The following is a 6,319-nucleotide window of genomic DNA, read 5'->3' as shown; positions in this document are numbered from 1 at the left end:
CTCTCTCCTCTCCCCTCGCCGCACATCTTGCCGCCGCACTCACCAACGGCCGCCGCCGCCGACGAGTTTCGCGATTGCTGCTGCCCACGCCACCGTACTCCGTCAGCGCCGCCGCCGCCGCACTCCACCGCGCCACCGCAGCCGTTGCCGCACCTCACCGGACCCCACCGCCAGCCCCGACGCCCGCGCCGGAGCTTGCCGCCGGCCGGGTCCGCTCTGCCGCCTGTCGCAAACGCCGCCGCTGGTTTATTCGCCCCGAGCCGGTAAAGCTGATAAAACCGCCCGGTTTTAATTTTATTTAGTCGGTTTATCCTCTAGATCGGGTTTTCTTATATAAACCCTTTCGTTTCTGTTATTTAGCGAACGCTTTCTGTTTAGATAGTTTCAGTAAACAATTTTCATTCATTACCAATTGAAAACGAACGTTCGTTATTTAGTCTTTTCTTTTCCTGTTAAGTTTTAGTCAGGGACCTATCCGTAAGTAGTTTCTTTACCGTTTAGCCCCTGATCTTCAAACCTTCGTAACTTTTTACTCGCTTATCCAAATTAGATGAAACCAACGCCCGCTTCTTCGTTATGATCTCCTCTATCCAGTAATCAAAATCAAACATGTTTTTGAAAGTTTAAAATTTGAATTTCAAACAGTTTAGTATTCGAACTTCGTTTGATTGTAACTTGAGTTTCGTAACTCCGTTTGAGTTGATTCTTTTTGCAAATAGAAGCTCTTGACCTAAACTTTCTGATAAGGCCAAATTCATATAATTTTGGTACTGTTAGAAATTGTTTTATCTTGCAAGAGTTATTTGCTTGGTTTTGAAGTTTTCCGATTCGTTTTCTTCGTTCTTCCCGACCTTTGAGTGATTGCTTATGTGTGGTTACTATTGATTGCTTATGATAGATTGAACAGAGTGAGACGAATAGAACTATCAGGAGTTTTGAGTGCGAATCATATTCACCAATAGTACAGGCAAGTTCACACTTTGATCATACTTTTCACACCCAGTTTTTTTATGCATTAGTTTCAACCCTCAAACATTGCATTAGTAGGATCTGATTAATATGTGGGTATTGGGAAGTAGATGAGGTAGTACCTATCACCTGTTGTATTATCAAACCCTTGGGAGTTACTTTTACGTTATGCTTATATTGCCATGCTATGCTCGTAGACGTGGATTGGGTTTGAGTGTATTCCATGACAGATGTGAGATTGTTTACTTAATGGTTCAACTTAAGGTGGCAACTTTAATACACATCTGGGTGGATTGAGGCACCTGGGGATACCAGTGATTGCCTGTTTTTTTGGAAATCCCGGGGTTACCATGTGATTTTCCTATGGACCGCCACCCAGGCTCAAAGGGATCATAAGATTATTCATGCTAGAAACTTCCGTGTGCAGCCACAAGCTATTATGGGCTCTAGCATAGCTGAGTAAGTTACGTGAAGCTCTTGAACAGGTAGATCAGCAGGTAGTTGGTTTTGTAGGATTGGTATGGTCTACCCGGAGTAGGGAGTTAATGTTTCTGAAAGACTATGTCTCGGTCATCCGTTTCTCAAACACCATGTAGTGCGAGAAATCCAACGGAAGCGATCGAGTCTTGTGGCGAAAAGTGCGCAAACCTATGTAGAGTGTACAAACTAATCATGATTAGCCGTGTCCCCGGTTATGGATGTTTTGAGTATCTAGTACTTGGATTATCATGTTGATCTCATCACGTTACTTAATTAATTTGTTGGGTTGTTAATGATTACTTTAATTGGGATTGAGAGGGGGTTTACCTTCTCAATGTTTTCAACCAACTTTGTAGTTAAATAAAATATATTCCTTTGTATTAGGGAAAAATTGGCTTTTCGCAAAACTATAACCATAGAGCTTTCCACCAGCCAATTATGCATGTAGTGATAGCCATTATTCATCATTGCTTTATGGTGTGAATTTGCCAGTACATTCAATGTACTGACCCTTTGTGGCTGCAACGTCTCATGTTGCAGGATATCTTATGACGAGTAAGTGATACGTTAGGGTTACGATTTCTACACTTAACTTTGCCATTGGTGTTGATGGGAATCCACAACCTTGTTACTTCCGCTTTTTGGATTGAGGTAATTGTATTTATGTTATTTTATACATGTGATTTACCTCTGTTATAAATCCTCGAGTACTGTGTGTGTCAGCATACCGATCTAGGGATGACACTTAAGCACAGAGACTTGATCCATTCGGGTCAGGTCGCTACAAGATGGTATCAGAGCACATGTTGACTGTAGGACATGACCCTAGAAATTGGCAAGCCCATAGGAAAGATTTTTCTCCACAACTTTCTTTTCGAAAAGGATCTTTTACCTCTCTTCTCTTTTGAGTCTATTCAAATATTCCCTTTTAGAGAGACTATACCCCTTTTCCCCTTTTGACCACACGAAGAATCGACTGATGAGATCACTCCAAGAAGTACAAGATATCAGACAACTAAGATCATTTTGGAATAAAGAGGATCTTGTCGTGCATTGGAATGACTACAACGATTGAAGACCCCAGAGACTAGGAGAATTTGAAGGCTCTGAAGAATTCCCAGATTTGTATGACCTAGGAAGGCTACCCTTATGGAACATGGCAGACTAAGGAAGCTGTCAATACCCGAGATCAAGGTGTATCGGAAAAAGACTAGAACATGGATCATTAGGACTCAAGGTTTTTGTCAAGGAAACCCTAAGACATAAGGTATCAATTATGGAAGGAAAGCTCATGGCAGTAACATGGGCATAGACGCGGCTGACCATGGTGTTATTGCCCGCTTATGCTATTGTCACCGTGCGGAGTTAAGCATGCAGATGCATGGAAGTATTGGATGGTAGAAGGCTGATGGAGCACCCATCAGCAAAGGATGCAATTTTAACCTTAGCTGGTGTACCGCCAGTATCTGGAGAATTACATCAAGAAGTTTAAGATGGATATGCAGGAAGCTATATTTGACAAGGAGGCAATTCGTGAAGCACTCGGAACCAGAAGCTGAAAGTGGCCAAGCTGGAGGAGCAAAACCTCGAGATACCAAAGATTCGTCAGGAACTGAAGGACAGTAGGATCATGGTTCATGTCAAGGATGTTGAAACCAGAAGTTTGGAATGCAACTCCAGAAATATTAAAAGACGTTATGAGAGACTTCGTGTCAACAGAGATGATCTGGCAAAAGAACTTGAGAAGGACAAGCATGGTCAGAAGAAGCCATCGGAGACATGAACAAGAAGAGTTTGACGACCTTGAAGATTTATTGACCTTTAGAAGACCAAACCCCTGTTTTATGCCCACGTTAGATGCGACATTGTGAGCTGTCATTTGTTTGTTGTTTTCCGATAGCCACAAGATAAAATCTGTCTTTTCAAAACTTTTGTTTGTATTGTGTGCATCCCTCTCTATCTCTCTTATCTCACCCCAAAACCCTTGGACCCAATAGAGGATGAATGGAGATGAGCTCATATTATCAGGACAGATGAGTCAATTGGAGACAGACCGATGGATTCAGAACATGGAGGATCACATGGAGAATAAACCTATAATCGGAAAGGATATGGCCCAATATGCTCTTCAATGCTTTGAAAGAGGTGCTGCTACTTGGTGGAGGAAGTACCAAAACATCAATGGATGGCAAGGAGTAACCACTTGGAAGCAACTTAAGTTGACTATGCTAAAGTCTCATCTTGTGTCCCCGAATTTGAAGCCTTATGGAAATGTTATGAGGAAGTCTTGTGCATGCAAGCTTTGTGGAGAAATAGGACACAACCATAAGGAACACAAGGATGAATGCCCTAATTGTGAAGGAAGTCATCCAGTTGAAGAATGCCCAACTAGGCAGATTACTAGTTCCTTGTGTGAAGGGACTACCCACTACCCTGCTCAGTATCACATCTACCCCATGGTACAAAGAACCATCCAGCAGAAGAAAGAAGCAATGAAAGGAGCCCTCATGGAGATTTTAGAAGAACCTGTGATGAAGGAAGAGGTGGAGGACACACCCAAAGAGGACCCAATTAAAGCATGCACCAAGTCATGTTATTCATGTGGAAAAGAAGGACACATCTCCCAGAATTGTTGGAATGGTGATCTAGTAGAATTCCCGACAGAGGAAGTAAAGTATGACCCACAGGAAATAGAAGCCCTGATTGGAACAGAAAAGTCCAGGAAGAGAAGTAGATTGGATACCAGGAAAGACCTGAGCCATATCACCTGTTTCAGGTGCAAAGAGTCAGGGCACTACTCCAGCAGTTGCCAAAAAAGGAAGCCGAGGACCCAAGGAGGCTATGTAGTCATAAGGAAACCAAGAGACTTGTTAGAAGTAATATGTTTCTTTTGTAATGAAGCAGGGCAATTTGCAAGAGATTGTTCCAAGGAGAAGGAGACTTGTGCTAAATAGTTGAGTCTGTGAGAAGTATAGTAGAAGTAGTGAGAACATTTTTATTATTGAGGTGTTGAGTTGAGGCCTGTAATGGAAATACATGAGATTCTAGTAATTGGAGAATCGATAAATTTATCATCGTTGGTACTGATTTGGATTTTTATGAGTTGTTACTCTATGAAGAAAGATTTTGACCATCTTCGAGGATATGAGAAATATGGTCTATGGAAGATTGGAGCATTTTAAGGGTGGTAGTACCCTATGAGGAGATTTGACCCCTGAAAAGGGTAATGATGTTCCACGGAGTGGACTTCGGACAAAATAAGGAGTTTTGTCTCGATATGTGCGATACCCCAAGAGTATGAAGGAATGAAGTACTATTTGGATTATCCGAACTTGGTTCGTCGACAAGAGAAATTCTGCAATGCTTGTGAGGATGACTGAGTGTTAGAATGCGAGATTCGCTAAACCGTATACAAGGTAATGATTTGGGTGCGGGATGGATTGATCACCATACCGACTTACTCTTATTATTCGCTTTGCTATGTGGGATGGTAAATCTGAGTGACTTACCTATAGTAAAGAGACGACAATCAAAACCTTGTTTAAACCTTAGAATGGTATAGGTATTATTTTTCCTTGTACACGGCAGCTATTGCCAATCGTAGAATATACGGTGAGGTTCAACCTAGACCCGTTTTCTGTAGAGAACCCATAAATTGTTGACCACCATGAGATATCGATAGTTGTTTAGTATTGGCGCCAGACCTGTCAGCTAAGAAGACCAGTCTCGGAAGAACCTTACCAAGATAAAAGGATAGAAGAATTGCGGTAAAGGTTATGCCACCACCAGAAGAGCCAGAAAAGGAATTGTCCTAAAGATCTAAGAAGACTGACACTTTCAAGAATAAGGATGGAGTATATCAGTTTGGATCGAACCGTAACAATGCTTCTAAGGGTGGTAGCAATCGAGACCACCTGATGATCGATGGAATTGAGAAGACCCCCAAACCCTAACCTATTTCTTTCTAGCCTCTCCGAATCTCGAGGACGAGATTCATTTTAAGGGTGGTAGGTTTGTAACATCCCAAAATTCTAAATTTTGGAATGTTATATTAAATAGATAGATTTGATTGATTGTTTGATTGATTGTGTGAAATTAAGTGAAATTCGAAACTTTTTGAAAGTTAAATGAGAGGGAATAAAAGGACTTTCCCAAACTTTCATTTTGCATTCGTGATCTCCGTGAATTCAAATTCTTTTCACCACAAAACCCTGGAGAGAACATGTCATGACTTCTTCCATTTATTTAAATGACAAGGGGTGTTGTAAATATTTGAATTTCATTTGGAAAATATTTCCAATTCTGGAACTTTATGCAACTCAATGATTTTCACGAGCAAAGATAAAATGACTTCTTCAAAACATATGAAATATGAGTTGGGAGTTTCAAAGAATTAAATTCAAAGTTCTTTTGAATTTTTTTCAATTTGGAGTTATTGAGTTTTATTCAAATTATTTTTCTCCAAAAATAAAATATATGGAAAATAGGGTAACATGATTCCCTACATCAGAAAATTGGAGAGAAATAAATTTGAATTAATTTTGGTATTTTTAAAATGATTTTATTGGGTTTTAAATAGGTCAGTAGCACTGTTTGAATTATTAGAATTTTTGTGTATTTTATTTGAAGCTAGAATAATGTTCATCGTGTAGGAAATCATTTGCTGAAAATTCTGATATATTATATGCCTATATAATATATTTATTAATTTCATTTTATTATTTTTTTGTTTGCTTGAAAAATGTTTTTTTATTAAAAACAAAAAAAATCTCCCTCCGCCGCCGAACTGGGCCGGCCCAGCTAGCCGGCCAGGTCACGGCCCAGCCCGACGCCCGCGCGCCCCGTCCTCCCGGGCGGGGCTCCGCCCGCC

Source organism: Triticum dicoccoides, chromosome 7B, assembly GCF_002162155.2.
Source record: "Triticum dicoccoides isolate Atlit2015 ecotype Zavitan chromosome 7B, WEW_v2.0, whole genome shotgun sequence".
In the NCBI taxonomy this organism is placed as follows: Eukaryota; Viridiplantae; Streptophyta; class Magnoliopsida; order Poales; family Poaceae; genus Triticum; species Triticum dicoccoides.
Note: the sequence above shows the minus strand (reverse complement) of the source record.